This window comes from Rhynchophorus ferrugineus, unplaced genomic scaffold, assembly GCF_030347505.1.
Source record: "Rhynchophorus ferrugineus isolate W39M unplaced genomic scaffold, kcgeb_rfMv2 rfM6, whole genome shotgun sequence".
NCBI classification, from domain to species: Eukaryota; Metazoa; Arthropoda; class Insecta; order Coleoptera; family Curculionidae; genus Rhynchophorus; species Rhynchophorus ferrugineus.
Window position 1 is genome coordinate 36,191,926 of NW_027472585.1, and position 20,740 is coordinate 36,212,665.

At 33.2% G+C, this 20,740-nt stretch overlaps 1 long non-coding RNA gene across 1 annotated transcript; it reads left to right on the top strand.

Moving 5' to 3' along the window:
- Positions 1-11,978: 11,978 nt before the first annotated feature.
- LOC143199046 (uncharacterized) lies at positions 11,979-12,611 on the top strand. The gene is made up of 2 exons (XR_013006331.1): positions 11,979-12,285; positions 12,377-12,611. It is a non-coding gene; the product is annotated as an uncharacterized LOC143199046 (long non-coding RNA).
- The last annotated feature ends 8,129 nt before the right edge of the window (positions 12,612-20,740 follow it).

The window sequence follows — 20,740 nt, forward strand, 5'->3', positions numbered from 1 at the left end:
ATGTCTAAAAATGGTGGAAGATCGAAAACAAGAATCGAATCAGCATTCAAAAAGTAGATGGAACCTTCGTAAAGTCTCATCGTGTAATAGAAGGAATTCTTAATATAGCTCTACAATCATGACCCACTACAGGGTTCACAACTCCATCAGGAATATTTCAGGAACTTTAATAAGAGTATCAAAGATTCGTAAAACCGTCGAAATCGACCAAGTCGCTACAGAAATGATCAATGTCGGATGGGAATCATTGTTTCAATTGCTTCATATGCTGCTCATACAAAGTTGGTGATAGGACAGAGTACCGTCAACATGGAAGTAACTAATTTCTATTTTATCTATACTGACAGATAATAAACCCGACAGTAAATAATGTAAAAACTATAGGTTTGTAGGTCTCATATCAACTGTTCAAAAGGTGTTTCCGAGAATATTACAAATTAGATTTCAAAGAGCTCGCGAGAAGATATCCTGAGAAGAGCGGGTGAGATTTAGACTCAAACGACGATGTGTAGATAATATTTTTGCACTACACCCACTAATGTAAGAACGTGTGAGATGTGAGTTTTTAGAGATTTCAGCTACACTTTTGACTGTATATACTAGTCCTCACTTTGGTCAGCCTTGGATGCTGAACATGTTCCCCTAAAATTTATTAAACTTCTTCAGATGTCCTACAATCAGATCACGACAGTCAGGTTTTACTTTCAAATCCATTTGAGGTCCCAGCCGATGTTATCCAAGGGGGATGACTACTGGACGCAATTATGCAAACAGTTTTTAATATAGAGATCATGCTAGAAACTTCTTGATCAATCTAATACCCGCTAATGATAATGTTATATTCACTGATACAGACGTTGCAGCTTTTAGCATTCAACATGATATAGCACTGCAGACAAAAATGATATCCAAACAAAATATCCCTTTAGAGCAAGTGCAGGCGTTTTAGTACTTGGGAACAGTAATGCAGGAACAGAGAGAAATGGCACCTACCACTGAAGCAATAAGCCGAATAGGCCAAGCAACAGGAGCTTTTGCTTCTCTAAGATTCAAATCCATTTGAGGTCCCAGCCGATGTTATCCAAGGGGGATGACTACTGGACGCAATTATGCAAAAAGTTTTTAATATAGAGATCATGCTATATTCACTGATACAGACGTTGCAGCTTTTAGCATTCAACATGACATAGCACTGCAGACAAAAATGATATCCAAACAAAATATCCCTTTAGAGCAAGTGCAGGCGTTTTAGTACTTGGGAACAGTAATGCAGGAACAGAGAGAAATGGCACCTACCACTGAAGTAATAAGCCGAATAGGCCAAGCAACAGGAGCTTTTGCTTCTCTAAGATAGTGCGTGTGGAAGAGAGGAAATATTATAATCAAAACTAAAATCTTTTATGGCTCCAAGACATGATTGTTGTGACAGCATCACATCTCTCATGGTATTTTAAATGCAACGTCTAAAGCAAACTTTACATATTCCTTTCTGAGAACGTGTTAGGAATGATGTAACTCGTTTAAGATGTGACAATCAGTGCATAGTTGCGAAACAAACGCAGATTACAATGGTTTGGACATGTCTGTCGAATGAAAACTGAATTCTCATAGATTTCTGTGGCGAAATCGACCTTTTAGATAGAGGACATAGTGAACAGCTCTGGAAAAGACATGAATAAAATGTCATAGAAATCGATCTGAAAAATCAGCAGACCGCCTGAGACTTAATGAAGAATATTCGAAGTCCTGCGGCACCAACAGCAACGTATTGTTTGAGAAACAGACACCAAGAGAGTGAATCTTCTATAGATGTCTCTGAGAAAATGTTTTGCCGGGTCCAGTCATTGGTAAAGCTGAAATCGTTTTTTAACGACATTTGATTGGTTTTGAACATTTAAATGAATTAATTTAAACAAATATAACAAATATACGAAAAATGAAGAAATATAAGTATATAAATAAATAAAAATGAAAAAAAGGTTAAGAGTTCAGTACTATAGGCAATATAATCAAAATATTCTTCTATAACGCTTTCTTCCTTTTTCATATTTCTTTAGTGCCATCAATTTTATGGGATTTTCCAGTCTTCTATACTGAAAGAAATCTTTAAAAATTTCCCTACTAATATACCATTTACTTGTTTGACCCAAAAATATAATCAGTTGAGAAGAAATCTTGAGTTTTGAGAATCTTGAGACTTGATGAAGAAATCGGCGAACGTAACATACATTAAAAAATATATACAGTCGAACATAGAACCTCCTCTTTTTTATAAGTCGGTTAAAAAGTAAATAAAAATCATGAGGTTTGATGATGATGCTCTGAGGTTTTTACAGGTCTGAAATTAATCTCACTCATGATACTTTTTTATAATGTTCAGTGGTTTAGCAATTTAAACTTATTAATACTTAGTTTATTATTAAAACCTAATGGAAATTATATTTAATTAAATGCCATTTAAAAAAGGTTAATTAATTTTAGTTCTTGAGATATATTTTAATATAAAGATATTGTGATTGTGATTAATATGCCAAATATATTTCCGATATTATATTGAAAATATTGTCAAAGCAAGTTTTAATTAACATATTATTTTTAAAGTATCTCTTTACTATATTTTGAGAGAAACATAATATGTGGTCGAGTTTCGATGACTAATTGACTAGTTGTTAAAAAAAAAGTGAAATAAAACACAACGTTAATATAAAATCAGTACATATATATTAATTTATTCACAGTTCATTTGTTATGTTGCCTCAACTAAAACCATATTATTATATGTAGAGTCGAAGCAATTTTTAACATGTAATTTCAGTCCTTGATTCGTGGTGAATCCTTTGCTGCATATCTTGCAGACGTACGGTTTTTCTCCAGTGTGACCTCTAAGATGAACTTTATACGGTGTCCATTGCCTGAAGCTCTTCCCACAATACCCACAACTGTACGGACGCTCGCCGGTATGAATTCTTTGATGGTACGTGAGAACATATTTGTGCTTAAACGCTTTCCCGCACTGGAAGCACATGAAAGGTCTGTTTTCCGTATGGGATATTTTGTGCTTCTTCAGATTATCGGTATCCTTGAAACTCTGACCGCATATATCGCAGAGAGATTTTTTCTCGACGTTCTTAGTGGGCTTTTTGGTGTGCGCCTTCTCTATGTGGTACTTTAACAAGTTCAGCGTTTTAAATTCCACTCTACAGATGTCGCACCACAATAACGACGGATCTGCCTTGATATCCGGTTTGTGCATGTTGATCTGGTGCCTTTGGAGGGCCTTTTCGCCGAAGAACTCACTCGAACACACTATGCAAGTCTTTTTCTTATTCTCATCGTGCTGTGTCAGGTGTTTGGTGAGATTCGGACGATTGTTGAACACTTTTCCGCAGTGATGGCAAACGTTTGTTTGTAGATGACTGGAATGTAGATGAGCGAGAAGATTTTTCTTGCCGTTTGTTTTAAACGCACACAACGGACACATAATCCTGTCTTTCTCTGCGTGTTGCTCCATATGGCAAAATAAGTCGCGTAACGTCTTGAATTTCACGGGGCATTTGGAACAGGCGTGGCTCTGTTCCAGGTGGATTTTCAAGTGTTTTTCTATCTCGGAAAGATCTTGAAATTCCGCCGAACACGTCTGACACACGTAAATATCCAGAGACTCGTCATATTTATATACGTGTTCTTCCATTATCTCTAAGCTACTGTGGATTTTCTGATGGTCTTTCAATGCCTTTATCGTCATGAATATCTTATCACATTTCTTGCATTTTCTTGGAACTCTGTACGGTCTTCGCGTCCGTTCATTTTCCGTTGGTTCAGTTGGCTTATCAGAATTAGTCCTCTTTCTCGGTCGATGGTTCGGTTTCGTCCTAAAACGAATGCATAACAAATAAATATGGGATTATTTTAACATTAAATTCATGCAAGATATATAAAGTTTATTGAAAAACTGTTTTTACATAATAAATATATTACGTTTAAATTACAATAAATTACAGACAACGTGCTATAGTATATATTAGTTCTGCAACCAATATAATAATTTTCTATAATGTACAAAAAGTATATACAAGAATTGTGAAGTAATATTGAAGGGTAAACCACAGTTGATGTAAACCATATAACTTTTTCCATTCTGTCATTTTACATACAATTATTTTGAATTAATTTTGAAAAAATGTATTAAAAGTATATAAAAAGATTAATTTTACATGATTTACATTAAGTATTTCTCATGGATTATTGGGTCTGAAAAAACGGTTATGGTATTTTTCCCAATAGATGGTGTCAATGTTTAAAAGTTAAAAAACACAGATCATAGCGACATCACTAGATTCTTCTTGAAAAGGCAAATTTACACTATTTTTTGTCATATTATTACAAGGGGAAAAATGTTGGTAAGTCTGTCAACCGTAGAATAAGTGAAAAAGTCTAGCAAGGTAAATATATTAAGAGTTTCAGTATTGGTAGGAAGATCTGGGCAATGATTCACAGAATTATGTTTATGATTTATATGAAGCTAGTTACAAATAAGCTCAGTGTATGAGTACCAATATTCCTCATGAGAATGATAAAACATGATAGACCGAATTAACATATGTGATTGTTCGGTTAAACATTTTTGATTCATTAGTCTTATTATACAAATATACCTCTGAGTTTATTTCCTTCCATGTAAATCTCTGCCTTCAAAAAGAGCCTTTAAAACACTTCATTCAGCTTTTAACCAGATATCACAGAGAAATAATGAAGAATATCTCATATATTCATCTAACAGCGAAAAAAGGAGAACGAGGATTGATGTTTATGGCAAATAAATCTGATTATATGGGATATTTTTATTCAATCGATATATGATATACTTTAAGATAATCGACACAACATCTTGAGAGAAAACTGAGAAGCTGTGAAAAATATTTTGGTTAACACTAAGCAAAACAAAGCTTTGACAAGGATATAGTTACAGTAGTGTTTGATGTCGCGAAATGGATAGATCGATGCGTACCAGGTTGTTTAATAAGTGTTGTCGTTCCATAAGAAAAATACAATTTTTCCGTTTGAATTGATAATCTACTAATTTGTGGAGGTCATCCTTGCAGTAACTGTTGCCGAAATGTACTTTCACGGCTCCTATCACTTTTTCTGCGTGAATTCGTACACCGAAATGTTAACAATAATAATATGAGTAAATTGTTTTACCATTTTGGAGATTATCTATTACCAAAAAAACTGGTGATAATACCTTGGCCCATTTTTAGACTCGTTCGAAAGCCGGGAAACCTTCTTGCCTTGATTTGGAACCATGGTGGAAAATTATCATTCATCGATAATGATGAAACGAATGAATACATCTTGCTTGATCAAATCTGGTTTTGAACGTCTGTATTTAACATAGTCATTATTAATATATGGCCGACGCTAAAAGAGAGTGTCTACTTCGCATCCAATATGCCTCGGTTGGTGCCGCGTGACATTATTCGCCAAATTATGCCACAGTTGGCAATCAGTGACAACTAATTTATTGTTATATCCTTCAGATAGCTTTATATGGACCGTATTTTTCGGAATTGCTCGCTGTGTTTTCCATCCAAAAGGTCCAATTCATGGAACTGTACAAAACTGACAGATTTTAGAGAAGCAAAAACTGCAGCAGGTTGGCCATTTCAATTTATTACTTCACCAGTAGATGCTAATTTCTTCTCCTGCATTATTTATCCTAACTATTTGATCACCTGAACTTACTCTAACTGGATCCCATTGAAATTTACAATAGCAGGAGATACGTCAGTTGACAATACTTTGTATTGATAACTTTGAATTATATTGAGTAAAAATCGTACCTACACAACCGCGATTCGGTCTAAATTCTATTTGCTATTTTGGGCCTCGTTTTCATGACCTCTTTTGAAGTATCTTTTGTATGATTTTTATAAATAATTTATCGACATTTGCATTGTTAGAAAAATAAAATAATGAAGCAGTTTAAGCCAACCCCAATTAAATGGAATAAAAATATCTTTGATCATAGTCCACATCGAGCGATTTTATTAATACTACTTACTAATGACAGTGTTTAGTTGAGTTTATGGTTACCCTTCATGTGCGATTTTAAGACACTAGTGCTGACAAATCCTTTGCTGCATATATTACATGTATAAGGCTTCTCGCCGGTGTGTAGCCTCAAGTGCACCTTAAGACTGTGACTCTGCGTGAATGATTTCTCGCAAAGATTACACCGATAAGGTCGCTCTCCTGTATGACGTCTTGAGTGAAGCCTTAACGTCGTAGAATTAGCGAAACCCGTCCCGCAATGATCACACTTGTACGGCTTCAAACCTTCGTGAATGTTCATGTGGTCTTTAAGACCACTCTTCGAGTACAACTTTTTGCCGCACAGGTCACAAACGAACCGGTTATCAGACACGTGCTTCTTGTTTTGGTGTATTTTCAGATACTTCTCGTCCAGGAATTCTTGGTCGCACTCGTCGCATTTCACTTTCGTCTTGATCTTGTAATCCGCAGAGTGCTTTATCATGTGGTTCTTCAAGGAGGTCTTATCGTAGCAAGGCCGGTTACAAATATCACAAACAAATCTGTTCTTACCGGTATGACGTGAGTTCAAATGCAATTTCAAACTAGAGGCTCCGAAAAAACCCTTGCCGCAGTAATTGCATTTGATGGTGTACAATTGCAAGTGCCGTCTGGTATGTCTCGACAAAGCTTGTTTAGATTTCAACGTTTTCTTGCATATGTCGCACTGGAAGTGTTCACTTTTGATGTGGTGACTCGATTCGTGCGTTTGTAGTTTCAGACGAGTTCGAAAATGTTTCCCGCACACTTTGCAGGACCAAAGAGGTGCGTTCTTGTGTTTGGTTTTTAAATGGTACGTGAGTTTGTATTCCTTTTCGAAATACTGGTTACAATAGTCGCATTGTAATCGATGGGTGGTCAGTTTACTCTCGGGATGGTTCCTGAAAATGAAAAAAAAACATAGCTGCGAAGGTTATTCAATAGGAAATCATTTTTATTAAATCAGTTTAGTTTATTTCAGACATTTAGGCATTAGTTTAACATACACTTGAAGGTATAACTACAAATGAAACTAAAGTTAATCAGTCCTTCCCTAAGAAGTAATGGGTTTATTCAAAAATAATACATTAGCGAAAATAACATCACCAAATAATTGTTAACAAAAGCGTGTGTTACAGTAAACAAATATAACATAAAACAATTAAAGGTCAGTTATTTCAATCATTTTTGTTTAAATATGCCAAAAATAGATTTCTATATTAGATATGTCTTGAAAACCTTTTATTTACAAGGGCAGCTTGTTTTGTGAGTGACTTTTGGAAATTTCCGCACAGTAATTTCAAATGCATTACTATTTTCTTCAACTACCATGTATTAATAGACTACAATGAGATTTTAAGCTTCGTCATTTAGTCGGGGTTTGACTACCACTGAAAACAGATAACATCTCGAATTTTAACTACTTCAATCTGTGGTTGAGACTGTAGGCATCTCAATTGAGGGGGTATATCACTTTCTACATGAATATTTGTATAAGAAAAAGCCGTTACTGAGATGTGTGCCGCGATTTTGCATACTCGGCTATGTGACCTCTTCAAAGAAGTGCTTGGAGATATTCAGCCGCAATCCGTACAAGTTTTTGTAGCATCATACATCATCGCAAAACGCCAGTGATCAAGGAATAATCAGTGATGTTCTCCTGGTGAACATGAACCAAAGAATGTCAAGGCAAAGCACGGGTGCACTAGTGTTTAGCAACCAAAGCAAAAATCAATAAAGTAGACTATGAACTGCTTCTCCATCCAGCATATTCCTGATATAGTACCCTGGGTGACTAGAAATTTGAGTCGAATGAAGAGGCCATTACTGAAACAAAGTCGCCTATTTGGAAGGAATAACAAAACTTGAAAAACGCTCAAAAAAGTGTCAATATAACTGAGAAAAAAGACACTTTTTTGCAGAAAAAAAACATATTTCATTCAAAAAGTCACTGACTTATCAAACTGTCCGCGTATCTCTTTTGGGTAGACCTACTTTGAGTTAAGACATTTGTTGCGTTCTTTTGCAACATTTGTTTATTTTACAATTTCAGCAGATATGTTTAATTGTTAAAGTCTATTAATTTTGCGTTGTTTGTTATATTTTAAAGTTTCCGTTATGCCAAATGAAGGTTACCTGGACTGGACCTGTTATCCTACAGATTGACTCAGAAGATATCTGGCCATTCAGGCGTAACTATAGTTGAATACCGCAGCTCTCCCTTTGACTCCGAAGTCTTTCATCACATCAGTCAGTATCCCATCAACTCTGGTAAAGAATTAGAATATTTTTATGGTGTAGGGATTGCAGAGTAAACGTAAAAAAAACCGGTGAACATATATTTTTATATATACGAGGTAGAAACCCTCGTAGTGCTTTTAGATCACATATGATGTTTTCATTGGAAACTTGATATTGTTGAACATAACTTGTTGAACTTCTTCAGAACATTTTGTAATTGAGCCACGAATAATACAACACAACAAAAACATTGATGTACGTATTCTTATACGACATAGGACGTGATATCGAAGCATCCTTGGGCATTAGTATAACTATATCCCGTTCAATAAAACAGTGAATGCATTTCATCTAATCAAATCAAATTTGAATTTTCTTCTTTTTCTTCAATCTTGACTTTCTTGATGTGCCAATTTAGGTGATGGGAAAATAGAGAGATATTTAAAATTGCAAATACATAACAAAGAAATAGTGCGACATTATGTGTAGAAGAAACAATGGAGAATATTAAAAGAAAGAAAACAAAAGTAGATACCAATTATTGACAGATTTAACCTAGGTCCAAGTTATCTGCAAAACCGAAAAAAACCAACCATTTCTCTTCTTATCTTTCTTCTTATCATGATCTTCTGAATGTGTCAAATTAATGGATGTGAAATGATTATTGAATATACGTAAATCATTCAACAGTAATAAGAATAAAGTAAAGGGCAAGAGAACCAATCTGAAAAATTATTTGAAATCACACAGTAAATAAAAACAGCAGTATTATATGTAAAAGCAGAAATAGAGAAATAAAACAATTTCATTAGCTGCTTGGATGTATTGTGATCATTTTTTCACAAGGACTAATTAAATGGGTTAAAGGGTTTACAAATTAATGATTAATCAAAATATTTTCCATCATTTTCTATAAATTTTTACCATCTTTCTAGCAACATTCTGGATGAGTTACTCTCACTCTCAACAGTGTGGATACAACTCTTAGTGTGGTCGAGTATTGTCATGCTAGAGGATGACTGTGCATCTGGTAGTTGCTATTACCGTCTATTTCTATTACTAGTCTATTTTGCAACAATAAGTCGATTAATTTGTTCAAATAACACCGGTAATTTTTAATACACTATACTTTGCTGATCCCTTTATATGCACAGCAAGACTTTGTGGCCATGAATATACCGACTCGATGACGATGTCGACGGATATCCTGGACAAATGTATGTCTTTTAGCTCTAAGAATTAACGTACTAGATCAATTTTTCATCGCCAGTCACAATACATCACAGAAAGCTCTTTTTTTCACTGTTTTTTTTACACTGCACGTCTAGAAACAGTTGATACATCAACTGCTAAGTTGTTTGCAAGTTCATTGCAAGTTTGAGAGTCTAATAAAGTTTTGAAATGTATTTGAACCTTTAGGTCGTTCTTTATTATTGGCACTAAAATGAACCTTTTTAAATAGTTGAAATATGGTAGAGTAGTATTATAAGTTTTTAAAAGTGTTTAATGGGCTTCGGTAGCAGATTTCTTCAAATAAAGCAACAAAAGTCAAGAGTTATTAAAAAATCAGTGAATAACTCAATAATATTAAATGAAAAAATGTTTCACATGGAGAACTCTCAAAACTATTGAATTTAACAGTTAGGTTAGGTTGTTTAACAAAAAATCAAAATACATGCAAGCACCTAATATCTAAATAAGATTCTAATGTAATGAAATAATAGATTATATTATTATGTACACATTTATTTACAAAATAAATATTAATTAATAAATTAACAGTAACTTCTGACACAGTGTGGAGAGAGAAGATCTATAAATCCAAATTCATTTTGATTCCTTTATTGCAGCTTTTCAAATGGAGTCTCAAATGTTCTCGTCGTCGAAACTGTTTAGGGCAATTCGTGCAAGCAAAGGGCTTAATATCGGTGTGAGTCTGTAGGTGTCTCCTTAGTCCTTCTTTCCTTTTGAAACAAGTACCACAGTTCTCGCAGGCGAAAGGTTTTTCGTCGGAATGAATCTTTTCGTGTACCGTCAGAAATGCCCTGACCTTAAACGACTTGGGACACAATTTGCACTTGTACGGCTTCAGCCCGCTATGTCCTTTCGTGTGTAACAGCCAAGATTGTCGGTGAGAGAAATCCTTTCCGCATATATCACAAACAAATCGCTCGGTGTTCTTCGGCTTTACGTTGGTGTGTATGTCCGCGATGTGTTTCTCCAGCGACTCAACGCTGTGCAAGACCCTTTTACACAGGATGCAGTAGTTCGATGGAACGTCGCCGTCAATTAACGGTCTGTGCTGGTTGATTTGGTGTTTTCTCAAGCTGCTCTTGAAGATAAACTTCCTGTTGCACACCACGCACGAGTACGGGTCCATGTTGTCATGCTGGAATCGAATGTGCTCGTCCAGATGAGTCTTGGCACTGTACGTCACGCCACAACTGTCGCACCGAAATATTTTCGTCTTAAAATGTATGGCAAAGAGATGATTTTTCAGATAATGATAAAGATCGCCTTTGTAATTACAAAATGGACAGCACAGTTTCTCGTCGTCGTCATGCTCTGCCATGTGTATACCCAAAACAAAGGCGTTGGGGAAAGACAGTTGACATTCACGACAAACCTCCTCGTGCTGTTGAATATGGTTTTGGATTTTATCCTCCGATGGGTATTCGGTATTGCAAAAATTACAAACGAATGAGTTTCTCGACATATTCTTCTTGTAGTGTGCTTCTTTTTCCAGTAATTTATGTACACACTTATGCAAGTTCATCAGTCTTTTCGAGTTGAGATGCTTATCACAAACAGAACACACATAACCGTTTTCTTTTTTAATAAACCTCGTGTCGTCGCCGTTTCTTTTCTTCCTCAACAAATTTGATGTTGTTCGTTTGTCGTTTCGCCTACGTTTCTTTTTCAACACCGTCTGTTCTTTCCGATACTTCTCTATAATATCGATGTTTTTTTGCAGTTCATTCGCATTCGCAACGGTAACCTTCCCATTTTCGGCATTAGCGAAATGAACCAGTCGAATCTTGTATCGGTCACATAACCTAAAATCGCGAAAAACTGTTAATTGTATGTACAGCAAAACTATCCGACGGAAATAACAAGTCACCTGTTCTAATAAGTATAAATTTATTTGTATCTTCGACACAGTTCTGCAATGTGTTATATACAATGACTATTTACATTTTACTTAGCTTTATAAAACAATACTATTAGAAAAAATACTTCTTAGTTAGATAAAATAATAGTCTCCTGCTTTAGAATTTAATATACATATAAAATCATATATACAATTATACTCAAAATGAAAACTACTACAAATATATCGAATTATCACAAATTACTAATTAAAACAAATTCCTATTGTCATAGAGAAAATAGAGATTTAACTTCATAGGAAATTTTGGCGAAATGTTTCGCGACGTCCAACATGTAGATGTCACTATCTTTAACATATTACTTGTTTTATTCGCTATGCTAAGATCCGCGACGGGATCTGATTGGTTCATTTCGTTCTACGGTTTGTTTATTTTATACGCCATTCTCAATGTGACTATATTATAGAAAACAGTGTGGTTAGATTTTTTTATAACGTATTATATTATTAAATAATTATTATATAAAATAATTATTATTTCATTTTATTAGTATATACGAGTCGGTAGTTGAAACGCATTCTCGTTCTAGGAAATGTTGTGGGCCCGGATGCACAGATAGTGAGGAAATGCACCATCGTTTTCCGTTAAAAAAGTACCCGGCGATCTTTAAGAAATAAGTAGAAAACATTAAAAATCCTAAACATGAAACAGATTTATGTGATCTTTACCATGTCAGACATTTTTATGATACATTTAAACTTTCCATTAACCACTTATGAACAATTTAGTGATGGCGAAAATAGCACCACGAGACCAGAATATGTACAAATGGAAGTGGATCAAAATCAAAATAATATAAAAGGTAAATTGAAGGAGTCAGTCACATTTCTGTTACTTACTGTCTTCTGTTAATTTTTACCATTAATTTCTAAACTGTCTTACTTTTTTTGTAGTGCCTATTTTAATCGTTCCAGGCCCACAACCAGGGTGTTCGAAGCAAGTATCATCGACATTTGAACAAACTCCAGAAGGTAATGGTAAAGTTTTCATTTATTCAGCTAGTATCCCCCTTTCTGCTCATTCTTACCGTTAATTACTTGACTCTATAACTTCAGTCCAGATGTTCCTATAAGAGCAAACAAAGTTTTATGTTGTACCGTAGTGTACATCTCAGGTTATTTAGTAAAACTTTTGAAAAAATAAATTAAGTGTGTCATACAATTATGAATAAATCAGTAGGCCCACAAATTGAGACTGATTCTATAGAGGCAAGACAACATCTCGTGTCCCAGACTCTAACAAAATTGTTTTAATATACTGTCAGTAGGTCCTTGAGCTATGTCTTTTTTATTCAGCGATTTTGTCACGTCGATAATATAACAAAATTTTTGTCAAATGTTTACAAAAAAAAAAGGAAATTTAAAACCCTTCAATTGTACATTCCATAATGATCTTTTGGATAAAATATAGTACTAACAAGGTGTACTTTTGAGTAAAATAGGTGAACATAATATTAAGAGCGAAATACTCAAAGTTTGTTTTCAGTATAAGAAAAGAAAAAGATAGAACTCTGATAGATCCTATTAAATTGATGTCACTAAACAAATATGAAAAAGAATAAAGACGGAAGAGATAATTTTGAATTGCAATGCACCAACGATTTTTGCTTACAGTTTTATATATATGTATATAATATTTATATTTTATAGATATATTTATTTTTATATTATATTTATATTTTGTAGATAAATTTAAATTATATATTTATATTTATCGTTATAGATTATAATTATACTTATTTATTTTTAAATATTAATTATATTTATATTTAATTGAATTTTATTTAATAGATTTATTTCAGAAAAAAATGTCATGTTTCAGAAAAACATGACGTCAAGGCTGTCACGTGCCAAACATTACTAATGAGCCAATCAAATGTTTTTACAGTAAATTATTTTTCTTACAGGTGCCTATAATGGAGATTTAAATTGACCAGTCAAATTACTTGAATGGTCCATTATGGCGCCTTCTGCATGTTGGGCAAAGCAAAACTTTGCGCCAGAGTACCCTATTGAGTTGCATCTCTATTACTCTATGCTTTATAGACAGTTTTGGGGAAATGTTTCGCGACATCCAATATTATGATGTCACTAGTTTCGATATGCTTTAATCAAGCGTGCCTTACGTAGGAAAGAGTAGAGTTTTTATACGGTTTAGTGTATCCGTATAACATTTGTCGGTAGTATAAAATAAGCATAATATATCATCGATCTAGGAAGCGTTGTGTATTCAGATGTACAGTTATTACTAAAGTTATTACATCTTTGAAGAAGTATTCGGCTGTCTTTAAAAAAGGAGTTGACAATATTAAAATTCCCAAACTGATTGAAACGCGCCTAGAAACTCTACCTCACGGATGGTGTGGAAAAGAGTTCAATGTAAACAAAACAACTCTAACCTACAAACTATTACAGCTGTGTCTTAATTGTAGTTTTAAGTCCATCGATAATATATGTATTAGATTTACTATAATTTTAAAATAAATTTTATTTAATAATATTTTTGTTCAATTATTTTATTTTAGATTAGAATTTTTTTGTATGTCAAAGCCAAACTAAACTAAAATTCGGCAACATTGCAATATTTCCACTATGATGCATTATTAAAAAAACTATGGACTATAGATACGGGACGTAGCGAAACTTTTCTCCATAGACCCCTATTAAGTTTTCCCTCTATTACTCTATGACCATTGTTTGTTTTTCATAATTTGACAAAATTAAAAGGGAAATCGAATAATAGTCTATGTGAATTTTGTAAGTACAACAACAACTCTGTTGCGCTGAATACTAGATAACATATTAGATATATTAATATTGCCATTTTATACTTATATTCTGTCAAAAAATACTGAGGATTAGTTATTTAAAAAGTCTCTAAGCGGAATTGTCAAAGTTGTCAATAACAACTATCACTAACACAACCGCCATTGTCATTAAGTTGGTATAACACGTTATTTATTTTGTTTACGATGATCAATTTTACATTTCAATTCAAATATATTCTTCGATTTTCATAATGTATTGCACAATATATTGCAGAAGTCTTACGAATCAACTTCATCAAAGGCATGTATATATGAGTGGTACAATGCATTCAAAATATGAGTGGTACAATGCATTCAAAATATGAGTGGTACAATGCATTCAAAAATATGTATTTTTCGAAGTGTTTTTTATTTTCTGAAGTTTTGTGTATTCGAAATTATTATGAGAAAGTCACTCATCGTATTTCATGGATCAAGTTCATCACAAAAGGCTTAATGGCTCTTTCGAAAACTCAAATGATAATTTCAAAGTATTCGTTTTCACTACATAGGAGACATAAAGAAGATTTTAATTAAGAATAAAAGATTAATTTGAATAAATAATAAATATTTCGAGTTTTATTGAGAAATTCCCAGAACTTTTTGGCAGAATACAAATTTCTACGTTTTATATAGTAAACAAAGGAATGTTACTGGTTATTAAATCTGACCTTCATAGACGTTAAAAAAGAACAAAAAAAGAAAAAAGATCAAATCAAGACAGAAAAACATCCAGTTTTCTATATCGTTTCGTAAAATTATAAAATCACATTTTTGATCACAAGTTCTAAATGTTAATTTATTCTTTATTTTTATATTATTGGAGAGTTACTATTACATTAATCTATACAATTCAATATTTTTTGATACTCATTGATATACTTAATAATGTTCAGTAAAAAAATACTCGCACTTTTAATATCTTTATATGTAAGTAAACATATTGTTTATTATAAATAAAAATGTACAGGATATGAAAAAACTAGTACGGTTTAACATCGAGTTATCCATAAATAAAATTACGAAATTATTTCACACACTTTTGTAAAATTTATTAGTATCTAATATAGTAATTAAATAATGTCACCATTAAATGGTGAATGCGATTGGTACATAGCCCGTTACCAAATAAAAAATCAATCATCTTTAGTTCATGTCAAAAGGAATTAGATCTTTTCTGGAACACGTTCGAACGTGAGCTCGGAGGGTGTCTTTCGTAGAAAATTCTTTATCACAAAAATGACATCTAAAAGTCAGTACATTGGATCCGTGGACCACCAGGTGTCTCCTAAGATGTTTCCATGTTTTGTAGCTTTGCCCACAGGTCTCGCACGAGAATGGTCTTGTATCTGTGTGGGAGACTTCGTGAGCCAATCTTTTCGAATTAATGACAAATGCTTTGGGACAGTACGAGCATTTATATGGTTTGTCGCCTGCATGCTCTCTCTGATGAAGATTGAATGTTTTATAGAAACGAAACTCTTTGCCGCATAAATCGCACACGAAATGGCCTTGTCGTTCTACCCTGGGCGTGGGAATACAACGTTTCATTTCCAAGTGTTTAGCCAAGGAAGACGGTTTCTTGAACGACATCTTACACAAGGTGCAATAGTTTGACGACAGCTCACTTTCATCCACTACTCTGTGTTTGTTGATTTGATGTATTCTCATGCTTGATTTCAGTGTAAAAGTGTTCCCACATACGATGCATCGATAAGGTTCTTTCTGGAGATGCACCACTTTAATATGGTCTTCTAACATTTGCTTTGATAAGTAGGAAGACCCGCAATATTCACACTGACTGGTTTTTGGTCGTTCCTTCTGGTGTTTCTGCTTGATATGCCTTAGTAGTCTGCTCTTACACAACGTCTTGAAATCGTGATTACATAAAGGACAACTGATCTCTCCTTTATCGTTGTGTTCAGCCATATGCAAGCCTAATAATAAGGCTTTCTTGAACTGAGTCGAACACGTAGGGCAACAATAACTATGACTTTCCACGTGTTTCTGTATCTGATCTTCGTCTCGGAATTCTTGCAGACATGTGTCGCATGAAAATAATTTTCTCAAAGAGTTAAAGGTGTATAAAGATTCTAACCTCTCAGCTTTATGCACTTTTCGATGATTTCTGAGATCTTTCAAAGTGGGGTATTTTTTTCCGCATAATTTACAAATTAACTGGGTCTTTTGCCTTTGTTCTCGCTTCCTCAAGGCGTTTTGTTCACGCCTCAAAGCCTCCAAGTTATTCTTACTATTTTCAACCTTGGTAGTGCCTCCGTTAACTTCTTCCTTTTCATCACTGAGAACATCCACAGTATCTAGATTTACCTCGTTACTTTTTATATCAAAATGTGTGTTAGTGATGTGTTTTCGCAAAGTAACAGCGAAAGTTCCTTTATAGTCGCAAAAGGGGCAGAAAATGTGTTCAGCATGATCGTGCCGAGCCATGTGAAGCCCAAGAAAAAAAGGATTCCGAAAATTTTCGTTGCATTCTGAACATTTAATGGAATGAGCCACAACACAGTGTTCCTTGATCTCCTTTTTAGAGGAACATTTAACAGTACAGAAAATACAACTGAAAATTTGTTTTGTTTTGTCGAATACGAATAGAGAATCCTCGTTATGGAAGTGTTTGTGAAGATTAGCCATTCTTTGTGTTAAAGAGATGTGGGGACAATTGGAACAGGGATATTCTACCAGCTTTTCGGGTTTGGATAATCGTCTCCGCCTTTTTACCCTAAAACAATTGATATTTTATTAGTTATCTAAAGAAAGGTTAAAGTCTACCATATAATATGAAATAACAAGTCACGTCATAGTTACATACTTTATTTTTCACTAAAGGATTCTATGATGTGGTTGTAAAAATAATGAAGAAAAATGCAAATTAAAATATATTGTATTAAATTTTCACAAAATTTATACAATTTATTCAAAGTTCATTAAACTGAAAAGTTTTACATAGAAATATAAGAAATTTTTATATAATAAATATTTTAATTTTATACCTCCGCCATTCTGTCATAATACTAAAATGTAATTTTTTTGTAAAGTTATTTATTTTATATATTAACTTATTATTCTATATATTTATCATAAATATATTTATATAAACATCAGCTTTAGTTTCTAAAACATCCATATGGATTTTAGATTTAGTGAAAACGATACATTCTCATATAAATTCAGTTTTTATTTAATTATCTCGCATTACAACCTTTCAAATATTTTTATTGATACCTATTGCCTTGTTTCTTTTACTGATTTCACCTTTTCATATATTAACTAGAAATAAACTCGAATACATTTTCCAATCAGATGTCATAATTATTCCAAAGTAATATAATTATCAGTTATTTCCTGACTGCTTTGGAAATATAATTGTTATATGTTGTTATTATTATATGAAACATTCGATAATACCTGAAATATATAGTTTTCCAATACATAATATTTACTCTGCATTCTGGTTTTGGCTCTACTCTAATTCTTCTAACTTAAATGCATGTATTACACATAATATATTCATTAGCTTTGATTTATTCCCAGATATTTGTTGACTTCTTAAAATTAAGTCTTCAGTCATTCTTGAGTAAATTTGAATTGACTTCTATTGTACGTAAGACACTAGTAATTTTTAGATTATTTTTCATTGCTACTAATTATAATTTTAATAGCAGTTAAATATTTGTTATAAACGTTGAACTTGAAGTCCAAGTCAACAAGCTTAAATTAAAAAATATTTAATACTGTATGTGAATATTTTGCGTAGCTTCACATATTGATTTATGATTACTTATAAAATGGATATCGCTTGTGCACCTTGCTAATTATAAAGTAGATTGAATATAATAGGAAAATATATTTAATACTGTAAACTTTAAAACAAATTAAAAATGATATCTTTAACAACTCCAAGTTACTATGACACGTTTTGTTTACTTTGACTAAGATTTTTTTTACAACTTTTCATGTGTAATTTAAAATGATCAGCTCTGTTATACGCTTTGCAACAGAATTCACAAGTGAATGCTTTCTCTGATTTATGAATTTTTAGATGAACACGTAACGTCTTCATCAGCTTAAAACTGAGACCACACTTCTCACAAGAAAAAGGTCTGAGATTCGAATGAACAGCTTCGTGATCTAACCTTAGAGAGTTTAGTTTGAAGGTTTTGGAACAGAAAGAACACTTATAGGGCTTGATACCTTCATGCCCCTTCTGATGCGACCTGAGACTTTGCTTGTATGCAAAGGCTTTCCCGCAGGTATCACACAGGAAAGTCTCCTGCTTCTTAATCTTTGGTTGTTGATGTCTTTCCAGCAAATGCCTTTCTAGCGTTGCGACTTTTTTGAAGGTAGTATTACATATAAGACAAAAGTTGTTCGGTAGATCACCATCAACATATACTTTATGTTTATCTACCTGATGTTTGTATAAACTAGTGCTCAATATGAATTTCTTGTCGCAGACGACGCATTTATGGGGATCTTGCTTCAGATGGACTACATTGATGTGTTCTACTAGTTGATTCTTTTTGTAGTATGATGAGTTACAATGTTGACAATAATGGGTATCAAGCTTTTGATGAGTTTTCCTTATGTGGGCTTGCAGCGTATTTCCGTATGGAGTTTTGTACTTATGATCGCACAATGGACAACTGACGTTGCCGTCCTGATTGTGCTCGGCCATATGACAGCCTAAGAGAATAGGCCTGGAAAATCCTTCATTACATACCGGACAAATGTACCAGTGAGTTTTAATGTGTTCTAAAGCGTCAGGTTCATTCAAGAACTTCACCGAACACAGGCTGCAACGGTACATTTGTTTGATAGTGTCGAACAAATATGGCGGTTCCTGCATGTCCGTTTTATGGATTTTTCGATGAAAATTTAACAAGCGCAGGGTAGGGTAAGTCCGGGAACACACCTGACACTTATGATATGGTTTTTTAGAAATAGCTTTAACTTCCTCAACAACTTTGGTACTAATAGCATCCTTGTCTATTGGTGACAGCCTACAAAAAAGTAAGTTCATATAATTAGCTGAAAGGGTTAGTAAAAAGAAACCGGGGCTTCTTACATACGTGAAAGTGATAACAATATTTCTTTTTAAATCATTACTATTAGTACAATTAATTGTATTCGTGGTTATTTTTCTTGGTGCTTAATTTCTACTTAACATGAAATTGAGGTTATAATTCTATAAATTTGAATATTGAATTAAAATGCTTCCTGATTTAAATGCTGGAGGACTTATTTAATAAATGGATTTATTAGAAATCTTATTTTTAAGCCTATTAATAATTCTTGTGCAACATATTTCTCATATAGTGATTATATTTTCTTATCGCTTAATTTCTACTTAAAAAGAAATTGAGGTTATATTTCATAGCCTTCCAAATGTAATACATACAATAAATTAAATTGTTTTAAAAAAGTTTAAGGGCTAAATGAATGTGTTTCTCATCATTCGCCAAAACAAGTACTAGAATGGAGTTGCACTATACTGAGCGTTATATTGTAAAACCTCTAAACGGAAACAACTGGGACTAAAATTATATCAAATGTATTGGCTTATTGGGCGCAAATCCAAGTTATCATTAGATAACAAGGTATTGCTGTATGAGTCTATACTCAAGCCCATTTGGACATATGGTATTCAACTATGGGGTACCGCTAGTAAATCTAATATATCCATCATTCAACGGTTCCAAAATAAGGTGTTGCGTGCCATTGTTGATGCTCCGTACTATATTTCAAATAAAGTGATACAACGCGATATTCCTCTAGAACCTATAACGAGTGTAATTCAACGTGTTTGTGTGAAGTACTTCGAAAGAGTGTCAGTGCATTCCAATGTACTCGCTAATCAGATAAATATGCGACGTGATAGTGAAGTGCGTAGACTAAAACGTTTAACACCACCTGATCTAATTACTGGACATATGTAGACTTTAGAATAAGCATTAGAATAAGACTAATTAATTAAGATAATATTTTATACAGAAGATTGCTTAATGAAGTGATTTTCTACATGCCATGTATATGTAATATAGACAGAAGAAATACTTATTGCCAATAGGGCAGATTGTGGACTCACTAAGAGTAATAAAAAAAAACAAAAAAAATATTGTAAAACGATGACAATGATGTTACAAAGTGTTCATAAGTTTGAGGTGGATCTTTATAAAATAATTTGCTAATGGATGACCATTTATGATACATACTGATAATGAATAAATTATCTCTTTTAATTCCCCTAAACTAAACCCAACTTGTTCATCAACATATCTTTGTTTACCATACATTTTAACAAATGAGCAATATTTTTTCACTTTATTTAGATTTATTTTTATATATAACTTCTTTATTTGTAACACTTTCCATATATATTTCTCAGCAGGAATGTAAAATACTTAAGTTGCATTATCTACTAGAAACCTCATAT